This window comes from Mustela putorius, unplaced genomic scaffold (assembly GCF_011764305.1).
Source record: "Mustela putorius furo isolate JIRA1106 unplaced genomic scaffold, ASM1176430v1.1 tig00003899_pilon_pilon_pilon, whole genome shotgun sequence".
In the NCBI taxonomy this organism is placed as follows: Eukaryota; Metazoa; Chordata; class Mammalia; order Carnivora; family Mustelidae; genus Mustela; species Mustela putorius.
The window spans coordinates 4,473,719-4,487,307 of record NW_025422048.1 but is presented as its reverse complement, the minus strand read 5'-3'; the positions used below and the strand labels follow the sequence as shown (position 1 = coordinate 4,487,307).

Genomic DNA, 13,589 nt, shown 5'->3' with positions numbered 1-13,589 from the left:
GCGGCGAGAAGGGGCGGGGCGGGCGCTCTGGGGACGGGCCCGCGGGGCGGGGCTACGGGAGGCGGGGCTGGGGGAGGGTTTCGGGCGGGCGGCCTGTGGGAAGGAGTTGGGGGAGGAGCTGTGAGGCAGGTTTCGGGGAGTAGCTGGGGCGCCCCTGCAAGAAGAGTGGGCTCCGGCTGTGAGAAAGAGCTGGGGGGGAGCTAGAACTGAGCTTGGGGGGGATTTGGCGGAGGAGGAGCTGTGCGAAGAGTAGGGTGGGCCTGAGGACGGGTAGCCAGCGGAGGTGCCGGGGGGGGGGTCTGGGGAGCGCTGGGGAAGCGGAGCGTGGGGGGAGGCGGCAGAGGAGAAGCTGGGGGACCACCGGGGATGGAGACCTGGGGAGTAGCGGGGCGGAGCTGAGTGGAGGAGCTGGAGAGGGGCGGGTGGAGCTGAGGAAAGTGGGAAGGCTGAGCTGGGGTGCAGCGGGATTACGTTGGGGAGGTGGAATTGGACGTGGAGCCTTGGGAGGAGTTGGGGGACCACTGTGGGTGAGGACCTGCGGAGTTGTAGGGCAGGGAGGGGGACCCCGGAAAGGCGAAAGGGGGGAGGAGTGGGGCGTGGCTGGTGGACCGCGCGGAGGAAGAGCTGCGGTCGAGCGGGTGAGCTGGGAAGGGGCAGGGAGGGACTGGCGGACAGGTTTGTGAAGGAGCGGCCAAAGGGGTCTGGGGATGGGCGAAACCTGCGAGGAGGAGCTGTGGAGGGGCCGGGCGGGGTTCCGGCGGAGCAGAGCGGTGTCGGAGAAAGCTGGGAGGAGGAGTTGGGGACGAGCGGGGCAGGGCTGGTGGGTAGCTTCGAGGAGCAGGCTGGGGCTGGGGAGGGGTAGCGCCAGTTGCGGGATCGCTGGGAGGAGGAGCTGGGGCAGGGCTAGGGTGGAGTGTGGCGGGCCTGGGGACCCCTGACCGCAGGTACTGGGGGAGGAGCTAGGCGAGCTGGGGAGGAGCTGGGTGGACTGGTGGTATAGCTGGGAGGAGGAGCTGCAGGGGAGCGAGGCGGGGTTGGGGAAATGCTGGGTGGACAGGTGGAAGGCGGAGCCGGGGCGGGCTGGGCGGGACTGGTGGGGTGTTTGGGAGGTAGGGGCGGGGCGGAGCGGGCTGGACTGGTGGAGCGGTTGGGAGGCGTGGCCGGGGCAGAGCAGGTCAGGACTGGTGCGGTGGTTGGGAGGCGTTGCCGGGGCGGTGCTGGGGCAGGACTGGTGGAGCGGTTGGGAGGCGTGGACGGGACGGAGCTGGGCGGGACTGGTGGGGTCGTTGGGGGCAGAGCCGGGTCTGCGCAGATCGGGACTGGTGGGCTGGTTAGGAGGTGGGGCCGGGGCGGGACGGAGCGGGGCGAGACTGGTGGAGCGGTTCAGAGGCGTGGACGGGGCGGAGCAGATCAGGACTGGTGGGGTGGCTGGGAGGCGTGGCCGGGGCGGAGCGGGTCAGGACTGGTGGGTGTGACTGGTGGGCGTGGCCAGGGCGGAGGCGGCGGGGGCGGGGCTGATGGGGTGGTTGGGAAGAGAAGCCGGGGCGGTGCTGGGGCAGGTCTGGAGGAGCGGTTGGGAGGCGGAGCCGGGGCGGAGCTGGGCGGGACTGGTTGGGTGGTTGGGAGGCGTGGCCAGGGTGGAGCGGGTCAGGACTAGTGGGTGTGACTGGTGGGCGTGGCCAGGGCGGAGGCGGGGGTGGGGGGTGCTGATGGGGTGGTTGGGAAGAGAAGCGGGTGGGGGGCGAGGAGGGTGCTGGGGCGGTACTGGAGGAGCGTTTGGGAGGCGGAGCCGGGGCGGGGCTGGGCGGGACTGGTTGGGTGGTTGGGAGGCGTGGACGGGACGGAGCTGGGCGGGACTGGTGGGGTCGTTGGGGGCAGAGCCGGGTCTGCGCAGATCGGGACTGGTGGGCTGGTTAGGAGGTGGGGCCGGGGCGGGACGGAGCGGGGCGAGACTGGTGGAGCGGTTCAGAGGCGTGGACGGGGCGGAGCAGATCAGGACTGGTGGGGTGGCTGGGAGGCGTGGCCGGGGCGGAGCGGGTCAGGACTGGTGGGTGTGACTGGTGGGCGTGGCCAGGGCGGAGGCGGCGGGGGCGGGGCTGATGGGGTGGTTGGGAAGAGAAGCCGGGGCGGTGCTGGGGCAGGTCTGGAGGAGCGGTTGGGAGGCGTGGACGGGGCGGAGCAGATCAGGACTGGTGGGGTGGCTGGGAGGCGTGGCCGGGGCGGAGCGGGTCAGGACTGGTGGGTGTGACTGGTGGGCGTGGCCAGGGCGGGGCGGGTCAGGACTGGTGGGTGTGACTGGTGGGCGTGGCCAGGGCGGAGGCGGCGGGGGGGTGGCTGATGGGGTGGTTGGGAAGAGAAGCCGGGGCGGTGCTGGGGCAGGTCTGGAGGAGCGGTTGGGAGGCGGAGCCGGGGCGGAGCTGGGCGGGACTGGTTGGGTGGTTGGGAGGCGTGGCCAGGGTGGAGCGGGTCAGGACTAGTGGGTGTGACTGGTGGGCGTGGCCAGGGCGGAGGCGGGGGTGGGGGGGGCTGATGATGGGGGGTGGTTGGGAAGAGAAGCGGGTGGGGGGCGAGGGGGGTGCTGGGGCGGTACTGGAGGAGCGGTTGGGAGGCGGAGCCGGGGCGAAGCCGGGGCGGGGCTGGGCGGGACTGTTTGGGTGGCTGGGGGGCGTAGCCGTGGCGTGCTGGGGAAGGACTGGCGGAGCGGTTGGGAGGCGGAGCCGGGGCGGAGCCGGGGCGGGACTGGTTGGGTGGTTGGGGGGCGTAGCCGTGGCGTGCTGGGGAAGGACTGGCTGGCGGAGCGGTTGGGAGGCGGAGCGGAGCCGGGGTGGTGCTAGCCGGGGCGGAGCTGGCAGAAGTGGGGTGGGGGGGAACCCAGGGAAGGGCTCGGGGGCGGGGCAAGGGCGTCTCAGTGGTGGAGGCCAGGCAGTTCCCTTCTGCCTCTGGGGACTTAGGCGTCTGGGTGGCACCGCCTGGGTAGGCAACAAAGTGGCAGCCCCAGGTTCCTCAGCGACCTCAGGTGACCCTCAGAATGGACCCCGGAGAACACGGAGGCGGGAGAGGACGGCGCCTGTAGGTTGAGTCCTGCACCTGGACTCTGAAGGCCCTGGGCGGGCTCTCCTTCCAAGCCACCCTGGGGTGGTCAGCGGGGTCCTGAGGGACGGTCTTTAGATGAACGTTTTTTGCAGGTGAGAAGAGAAATGCCTCCTCTGTTTCCTGCTGCCCGTCGGACCTGACGTGGCCAGACAAAGCCAACTTCTGTTTCCTGTCCTTTACCTCTCAGTCAGGGGCTGGACATACTTCAGAGTCAGTGAGCTTTGCTCCTGGGGTCCCCTTACCCTCACCCTGCTTCCGCATTTGCTTGGTGACCAAGTTCCTGTCCCTGCCTCCCACATGTCTGATCAGGATAAATTCTCTTCCTGCCCCCACTGCTACCTCCTGAATTCAGGCCTATGGTCTGGGTCTGGTGGCTTTTTCCCGAGTTTCCCCACTGGCCTGGATGCTTCTTGTTTTTCCTTCTTTTTGTGGGTTACTTTTCCAAAATATTCAGTCACCCTTGGTTCATTTGGGTGGCCTGCAAGTGAGCCTCTCCTGCACATCTTTTACAAAGAGCAGGAATTTCTTTTTCCTCAGCTACCCTCTCCCTCTCAGTTCCGCACCCCTACTCATGGAACAAAATCAGCAGTGAGAAGTAGATAGACTGCAGATAGAATCCTTAAGAAAACAAAGTTTCTGGGAGAATGTCTTGTACCTCTGGTTTTTCCTGAGTTCTTGCTTAGCTGGGGACATTGCCCACAGGATCCAGGCAGATTTCTAACCCCTTTCTGGCCCCTGTGTGCCCCCACCCTGCCCATTAATTTAACAGTGCTTCTTAAAACACAGCTTTTCCCAGGAGTTGATTAGCTCCTAATGCTTAGTGTTCAAGTGCCTGAACACCTCTGGCCCCGTTTGCCCGTGTGCTGGATGAGGATAATAAACAGTCCTCAAGGGGTTGCTATGAGGACTGAATGGGCCCAGCTTAACCATCATGGTAATCTCCATGAAGCCGTACTCATAACATGGCCTTGTTCAAGTCAGCCCTCCTGTCTCCTTGGGCATAGCTGCCCCTCCTGTGTCATTGCCTGGACTCTTCTCCGTTCCCAGCACTCAGAGCCTCTGCCTTCCACACTGTTCTCTCATGGCAAATACCCTCCCTCACTTCCTATGGCCTCATGAAGCCTCCCCTAACTGAGCCTGGTTTCAGGGCCTGCTCCTTCTTACTGACAGCTTTCCAGAACCTTGCCAGAACCTTGCCAGAACCTTGCCTGTACTGTTTTTGGGCAGGTTTACCTTAGGCCATTTCTGTTCTGTGTGTGTGTGTGGGGGGGGTTGGTGTGTGTGTTGGTGTGTGTGTGCCCAGTCACTACAGCTAGACTGGGATTGCTCTGCAAACAAGGACCCTGTCCACTTCACCTTTTACTATCCCCAGAGCCTGCCTCTGCTGGTGGAGACACTCCTTAGGTGCTGACTGATGATGGCGATAAACAGTCCAGTTCAAGTCATCCAGGATTCATCGACTCTCCACCATGATGAGCTACTGTACCACGCTGGGCTTGGTGGATGAGTGACATAGGCCCTGCCTTGGACTCAGTACATGCTAGTTGGATAAGAAAAGCAAGTATGTCAGTAACTCTCATTTGAGGCGGGACCAGACATCATCCACAGAGAGAACTATCTGTGAAGTGCTGTGAGGCCTCAGGGGAGGCCAGTATGCTCCTCATTGGGAGATCAGGAAGTTTTCAGAGGCAGCCTGGGTCTGAGCTGTGTATTGAAGAATAGACAAGGTTTTGAAGGTGGTGATAAAGGAGTCCAGTCCTGAGAAGTCCACTTCGGACTTGAAAGACAGGAGATCAGAGGCAATAAAGAATAGCACAGGCAAAGAAGTGGGTGAAAGTGCTTCTGTCCTCTTACTTCCTTTAGTCCTTGAATCAACCTGGAGAGCTCAGTGTTGTTAGATCCTCTTGACAGATGAGGAAACCAAGAGCTCAGAGACCAAGGGACTTGGCTGAGATCTCACTTGGCTGAGGGTCGGGGAGAGTTGGGATTTAAACTCAGGATAGGCCCACCCAGAGTCACTGTGGCTGCCAGATAGGTTGGGAACCCAGGAATGCACTCTGAGCCTCGTGCCAAGGCTGTCACCCTGTGCTATGAGTTATGCTTCTAAAGGGTAGGGCTGGCCCCAGGCCTTGAGTGTGTTCTCATTACCCATCTGCAAGGTGAGAGGCTTGCCTCTGACTGCTTCAGCTCCTTTCAGCTACAATGTGATTCAGGGGCTTTGAATTGTGTTGCTTGCCTGTGAGCTGGTCTGCTCCTTTCAGACTGCAGGAGGGACTATGTCACTTGAATCAAAAGAGTATGTATTTCACAGGATATGCTTTATGATGGCTGTCAAAGAATCAGTTCTGTTTACTCAACTGAGGCTCATGCTCTCTGGACTATAAGGAGAAGCTGAATCAAAAGGGAGATGAAGAGCCTGTTGTGCTACACAGCTGCCTGAAGGCAGCATCCTGAAATTCTCATTCCCAGTGCTCCAGTTGAGAGGTGTCAAATCGGGCATATATGTTTATTTTTACACTCAACTATTTTGCTGATGGATTCTCCAGAATGATCCAGGGTACCGTAGTTTCTGTCACAACTCTGTTGCTTGCTTCTAGGGATCAGTGTGGTCCACAGCCATGTGACTTTAAAAACTATACACCCTTATACTTTAACATCAGCGCTTTCCATATACATCATCCTACTGGGATAGAGCAGCACTGGTGTGGAGATGAGGGAGTGCTGATGTCATCTGTAGCCACAGCAGATCTTCTGTATCAGACATTTTGATGCTTGTTTCTGTCCTCTTCCCCTTCCCTCTCCCATCCTAGTAAAACTACTCATTGGGACACATCCTGTTTGTACAATGACTGTTACTCATCTCAAATTAATCCCAAAGTAGTACCATCAATTTCCCCTTGAAATACCAACAAGACTACTACTTTAAACTGTTCATACATGAGGGGGAGAGGAGTTGGGGTGAGGTGGCGGGTTCTGAGCGCTCACTCCCCATGCCGAGACGTCCTTTGTTGCGGCTCCTGGGCTGCTGTCCCTGCTGGGGTCCAGCTGAGCTGGCCTCCTTGTCAGGGTCTGCAGGTCACAGCTTGCTTGCCTGTGGGTCCCCGTGTTCCGTTCTGGCCTAGGAAGAGATCCTCTCCAGGCCCTTTGCCTCGTCCCCATACCACACTGGACTCTCCCTGGGCTCCTGGGATGACATTATCATCGTTTTCACTTTAGAGATGAGGCACCTGAGATTTGGAGAGAGGAAGTGATTTGCTGCAGGTCGTATAGTAAGTGACCGAGAGGGGACTCGAGCCATCCTGCCTCCAGCTGTGGTGACTGGCTCCCAGGACCCACAGAGGTTTGGAGGTGGCATATGCCGCCCGGAAGGCCCTTTGGAGCCTGAGCAACATTTGATGATGTGAGTGATACGGTTTGGGAATTCAGTCTCAACCCATCAGGAGGTTGTCTCTCTCAGCTGTCTCTTGGGTTCTTGGACTGCTCGATTCGGTTCTGGCCCTGCCCAGCACAGCTGCTCTTGGCCTGTGGTTCAGGAAGCCCCACTCCTCCAAACCAGCTCTTCCGCTCCCCTCTGTGTCTACCCCGGCTCACACTGCAGTGCACGCATCAGCCACGGCAGAAGCACACTCTGCAGTCAGCGTATTTGTGTTGGGTTCCAGCTCGGGCTGTCTTCCCATTGCCAGCTCTTGCGCTTGTCCCTCATTCCCAGGCACTTGGACATACTGGTTGCCAGCAGTTCATCCCGATTTCCTTAGCCTTGCTTCTCTCACACATCCTGCTCCCTTCTGCCCCATGATCTGGGGCCTGAGCCTTTTCTGTGTTTGATTTCTCTTCTGTAACTCTCTGCACCTACACACACACGCCCAGTGAAGCTAATGAAGTTTAAGACTCAGCTTCAGGGTCGTTCGCTTGCCCAGGCCTGGAAGAGGCCCTGGCATTATGGGTTATGCTAGTCCTATGGCTTAAAATGTCCAGGAGAAATGTTGTAGCTGGAATTGCTCAGAGGTACCGCTCCTTCCATTCAGTTGTCTCCCTTCCTCTTGCTCCGGTGGTGGCGGTGCAGTGGCTATGGGCATACTGGGAGTCGGGCCCAGGAGTTGCTAAATTGGGATATACTTGGTTTGGATTGAGAGAGTCCTGTCTCAGGGGCTCACAACCAGTTCCATACGTGTCTGAGTTACCGCTAGCTGCCCTGTGTTGAAATAGCTTCCAGGAATACTGCTGCTTTCTGTACCATTGCTCCCAGCCCTGGGACAAGTGTGAGGTGGAGGAGGACATTGTGATGTTGCGCCTCGTAGCACACAGCGCTGGAAGTGCTGGCAGCAGAGGAGAACCAGGGTCCACGAGGTACAGATCCAGAAGCCAGTCTGTGGGAAAACCTTCCAGTCGTAAATCAGATGCGGAAAATCGGCAAACACAAGTTCTGTCCTGCCAGGAATATTCTCAGTGTGTAGCACATGCAATCAGAAGCACGGCACGCGTTCATATTAACATGCGGAGGGGGGTATGTGAAGTGGCATTTTCCAGAATTCTTGTGACTGTGGGGCACACGCCTGCATCAGAGCTACCAATGCTGAGTAGCACGCCAAAAAGAGTTAATGTAGCTGGCTTGAGACTGCTGTGTTTTCAAAAGGTCCGCTTGGAAGACTGGCCCTTGGCTGGCCTCTGGGGACTTGGCTCACAGAGGGCATCCAGGCAACAGAAGACTCGTAAGAGGGCTCATGGTGTGCAGACTGTTTTTACAAACAATGTGGTTTATGCTGAACACCTGCTTCCCTTCTGGGAACCTGAAATTTTGGTGCACATTAGGCAGAGCGTTCCTACGTGACCAGGCCTGAATAAATTTCTTGGGCACCGAGTGTGGGCTTCCCTGGGCAGAAACATCACATTCATGTCACCGCACGTTCATTGCTGAAAGAAGGCTGTGCTCTTTGTGGCCCCTCATGGAAGGGAGAGCGGATAAGGGGTCTGCACAGGGGTTCCTCCAGGCTCTCCCCGCGTCTTTTCCTCTTACGATATGCCTGTGTGTCCTTACTACCTTGCTATAATTCTTTTTAGGTGTGAGTACAACTATGTGCTAAGTCCCATGAGTCTCCCACTACAATAAACTAGGAAAGTAGGAATAATAGTTTGCAGAAGTATGTGAGGCAATTATTTAATAAAAGCACACTTTTGTTATGTCATTTTTCCCCTGAATTTTGAGATGCGTCTAAATGTTTGTTGACATTTTCCAGTTTGTATTCTATTGCATTTCTTCCCTCATTTGAAATAACTCACTTTTGTTATCAACTTTGTATTGATATTTTTGTATTCTTATCCTTGGAGAGGGCCCCAAATATTAGAAGCTTCAGATTCCACCAAACCTGGATCTGCCTCTGTTGTCGATCCAAGACTTGTGACCTCTTGTTGACTTTGTTACTGTCACCTCATATTTCACAGGTGGGAAAATTAAAACTGAAAGGGGAAAGTTGAGCTTACTTGGCAAAACTGGGAAAGAATTCAGGTCTTCCAGCTCCCAATTTAATGTTCTTGTCACTCCATTCAATAAGGTGTTTTGATGATTTGTCTGGAAACAATGGTCAGGGGACACTGGACACTGGACACAGACTGGATGTCACTCAGAAGAGTGAACTTCTAGTCCCTTCTTTCAGTAGATGGGTAATGTCAAATGAGTTCTTCCCTTCCTGGGACACATTTTTTTTTTTTTTTTGCTTTTGGAAAACAAAGGGACTGGACTAGATGCTCTTTCAAGTAGGTCTTTCTCTGATGTTCCCCAAGTTTGTCATTCTAGAAATGCTGGAATCACACAATCACAGTTGAAACCATTTATCTTCTTGTCCTTGGGTCTTCTCTGTTTTTAAAACAAATAAAATACCTGCCTCTCCCAGTTGTCATGGAATCCCTGGCACCATTCATGGAAGAGGAGGTGATCAAAAGTTTCTTCCATCCTTTTGTCCAGTCAGGAACAAAGGTTGTCATATGTGATTCTTACTCTTAATCCTTCCCTTTGGAATCAGAGAATTTTTGATCAGCAAACCCAAATTTTAAGAAAGAAAGAAAATGAAACACACATTCTGTTTTTAAAACTTCTTACAATGGAGATACAATTTGCAAACAGAAAAAAACACACAAATATTAAGTGACTAGATTAATGGATATTCACAAAGTTAACACACCAGTAATCTGCATCTATATTAAGAGATAGAGCATTGCTAGAACTCTGTTGTGATCCCCTCCAAGTTACTCCTTCTGCCCAAAGGTAACTACTGTTCTGACCCATGACATCTTTGATTATTCATCCGTGTTGTCGTGTGAGCAGTATTTCCTTTATTCTCCTCGCCGTACAGGATTCCGTTTTATGACTGTACTCTGATTTGTCTATTCCAATGTTTGTGGACATTGTCGGGGCTTCCAGGTCTTTGTTGTTACAAATAAAGCTGCTATGAATAGCCTTGTTTACTTTATTTGGAAAATACATGCTTCTGTTGCATATATGTCTAGAGGTCTAGCTGATGATTTATAGGATGTGCACATGTTTCACTTCAGCAGATATGGCCAAATAGCTTTACAAAGTGGTTGTAGTGATTTCCTCTCCCACCAGCAGGGTGTGAGTGCCAGTTTGTGTCCATCCTTGATTGCACATGCTGACATTTAGGTGGGTTACAGTTAGGTCTTATTTCAGTTTGTTTGTTTACATCGAGCAAACTTCTGTAGTGTACAATTTCATGACATGGGACTAAAGCACAGAGCCTTGTATCCTTTACTACTGTCAAGATAGGGAAGAGTTCCCCCTCCCCCCACCCCATCACCTGCAAAGGGCCTGGAGCCTCCTCTTTGTATTCAACCCTTCCCCCACTCTCAGGCCCTGGCAGCCACAGGTCTGATCTCCATCCCTACAACTCTACTTTTCCAGATTGTTGAGTGAATGGAATCATGTGGTATGTAGTCTTTTGGGTCTGGCTTCTCTTACTTAGCAAACTGTCTTTGAGTTTCCTCCTTGTGGTGGGTGTGCATTGGTAGTTCACTCCTTTTTATTGCTGGGTAGCCATCCATCATATGGAGGCATCACATTTTTTTATCTGGTCACGTTTGGTTTGTTTCCAGTTTTTTCTATTATGAATAAAGTTGTTATAAATATCTGTACAGAGGTTTTTGTGTGAACAAAAATTTTCATTTCTCCTGAGTAAATATCCAGGGGTGGGGCTTGCTGGGTTGCATAGTAAATGAATCTTTACCTTTATGGGCCCCTTCCCAACTTTTACAGAGTGGTTGTACCATCTTGCATTCCCACCGACAGTGTGTGAACATTCCAGTTGTTCCACATCCACATCTTTGTCAGCATCTGGTATTGCTAGGTTAAAAAAATGTTTTTAGCTATTCTGAGGTATGTAGTGATATCTCATTCTGGTTTTAATTTGCATTTCGCTGATGATTAGTAATTTTGAGCATCTTACCATATGCTCATTTGCCATCCGTATAACTTCTTCAGTGAATTTTCTGTTTAGATCTTTTGCCCATTTGAAAAATTGGGGGGCTTGTTTACTTACTCATTTAATTTTTTTAATTTTGAAATAATTACAGATTCAGAGGAAGTTGTGAAAAAATATATAGTTAGGTTCCGTGCACCCCCAAACATCTCACTAACTTAGAGTATGGTGTTAAGGCCAGGAAATTGACATTGATACAATCCGTGGAGCTTATTCAAATTTTTACCAGTTATACCTGCACAACTCTGTGTGTGTGTGCGTGCATAATTCTGTGCAGTTTGATCATATGTGTACCTTCATGTAACTTCCACCACCATCATCCTCATACCTCATGGCTCCCCTTTATAGCCCACCCACTTCCCACTCCACATCCCTTAACCCATGATGACCACTAGTTTATTCTCAGTGTCTATCACTTCCTTATTTCCAAAGCGTTACGTATATGGACTCCTACTATACCGTACGTAACCTTATGATAATGGCTTTTGTTTTTCACTCAGCATGATTCCCTGCAGGTTCATTCGAGTTGCTGCCATGTATCAATAATTCACTTATTTTTATTGCTGGATAATATTTCATAGTACTGATGTATAACAATTTAACCATTTACACATTCCATAAGTTTCCAGTTTGGGGCTATTATGAATAAAGCTGCCATAAACATTCACGTACAGGTTTCTGCACTAACGTAAGTTGTCATTTCTCTGCAATAGATGCTCAAGAGTGCGATTGCGGGGTCAGCTGGGAAATCCATTTTTAGTGTTTAAATAACTGCCAAAATGCTTTCCAGAGTGGCTGTACCATTTTATATTTCTACCATCAGTGTATACTGATCTATTTTCCTGGCATCCTCACCAACAATTTGGTGTCATAATTTATTACTTTATCCACTTGCATGGCCTTGTAGCAATATCTCACTGTGCTTATAATTTGCATTTACTCCATCGCTAATGATGTTGAATATCTTTTCATGTGCTCATTTGCCTCTGTGTATCCTCTTCAGTTAAATGTCTCTTCATGGCTTTTGCCCATCTTCTAATGGGATTGTGGTTTTTGATGTTGAGTTTTGAGAGTTCTTTATATACTCCAGATACAAGTCCTTATTCCTTCATGGGATATAGAATTTTCAAACCTTTCTTCCAGTCTATAATTTGTCTATTCATCTCTGCAGGATCTTTCAAAGATCAAAAGTTTATAGATTTGATGAGGTGCAGTTTATCAGTTTTTACTTCTATGTGTCATGCTTTAAATCAATCAGGCATCTTGCATTGATCTATTTCTGTGTTCTCTATTGTCTTCCACTGATCTGTGTGTCTGTGTCTCTTCCAGTACATACTTTATTATTACTGTTATTGAATTTGGAGCATTCTTTATATATTTTGGATGTAAGTTCTTCAAATATGTGATTTACAAATATTTTTTCCCAGTCTGTCATTAGTCTTTTCATTCTCTTAACAATGTCTTTTATCTTTTTAAAAAATTATTTATTTATTTTAGAGAAAGCAGTGGGGGAGGGGCAGAGGGAGAGGGAGAGAGAATCTCAAGCAGACTCTATGCTGAGCACAGAACCTGACATGAGGCTTGGTCTCATGATCCTGACATCACGACCTCAGCTGAAACCAAGAGCTAGATGCTTAACCAACTGAGCCATCTGTGAGCCCCTCCTTTACCTTTTTTTAAATTGATATCCAGCATGGCCTAAGATCATATTTTTAGTGATTGCTATTACTTAAAATTCATTTTTTAGTGGCCCACAAAATAGTTGATCTTTATGAATATTACATGTGCAATTGAAGATGGTGTGCTGATAGGGCGCCTGGGTGGCTCAGTGGGTTAAAGCCTCTGCCTTCGGCTCAGGTCATGACCCCAGGGTCCTGGGATCGAGCCCCGCATCAGGCTCCCTGCTCATAAGGGAGCCTGCTTCCTCCTCTCTCTCTGCTTGCCTCTGTGCCTACCTGTGATCTCTGTCTGTCAAATAAATAAATAAAATCTTTAAAAATAAAAAAAAAGAAAATGGTGTGCTGAGGTCACCTGTTTTTGGGTGGCTTAGTCCGTTAAGCATCTGCCTTCGGCTCAGGTCATTATCTTGGGGTCCTGGGATGAGGCCCTGAGTTGGACTTTCTGCTCAGCAGGGAGTCTGCTTCTCCCTCTCCCCCTGCCTCCCCCCCATTTGTGTGCTCACTCTCTCGCTCACTCTCAAATAACTAAATAAAATCTTTTATTTATTTATTTTTTTAAGAAAATACTGCAGGGTGGGATTTTGTGCATTATTTAGATCAGATTGTTTGATAGTGCTGTCTAGGTAATCTGAAACCTTACTAATTTTTGCCTGCATGTTCTGTCAGTTTCTGAGAATAGTGTGGAAGTTTCCAACTATGGTTGTGTATTTGTCTTTTTTCCTTTTTAATAGTGTCATTTTAGTGTATTCTTAAGCTCTGTTAAATGCACACATATTTATGATTTTTATCTTACTGGAAAGTTGACCTCTTTATTGTCTAATGTTAGTCTTTATTTCTGATAATATTCTTTGTTCTGAAGTTTTTGTCTGGTGTTACTATAGCTACTCTGCAGTATTTTGCTACTATTTTTGCTTTCTAGTTATCTTTTAGATCAATTAAATGCAAGAAAAATCTATTTTACCTTCACTTATTTCTTTTTAACACTCTTGTTGGTGAACATCCGTATTTCAGACTAATGTATTATTTCAGCTTGAAAATTTCTTCAAAATTTTTTGTAGAGTAGGACTATTGGCTATGATTTCCATCATTACTTTTGCTTTTCTGAGAAAGTCGTTGTGTCTCCATCATTTAAAAATTAACCTTAAGGAGATAGAATTTATATACTGTATAATTCACCCTGTTAATATATACTTGAGTGACATTTAGGGAATTTACATTTAGGGTAACTATCACCAAAATCCACTTTTAGGACATTGCTCTCACTCCCAAAGATCCCTCATACCATGTCAATCATCCGCCCCCAACCCCAGGCAACCACTAATCTGCTTTC

The 13,589-nt window shown here is 50.8% G+C and overlaps 1 long non-coding RNA gene across 2 annotated transcripts in view; it reads left to right on the top strand.

The window, feature by feature from the left end:
* The first annotated feature begins 2,872 nt into the window (after positions 1-2,872).
* The window catches only part of LOC123388479, a 36,454-nt gene continuing 25,737 nt past the window's right edge, over positions 2,873-13,589 (top strand). For both annotated transcript variants that reach the window (XR_006602991.1, XR_006602990.1), the window contains exon 1: positions 2,873-3,185. This is a non-coding gene — a long non-coding RNA (uncharacterized LOC123388479). The remainder of the gene's footprint in view (positions 3,186-13,589) is intronic.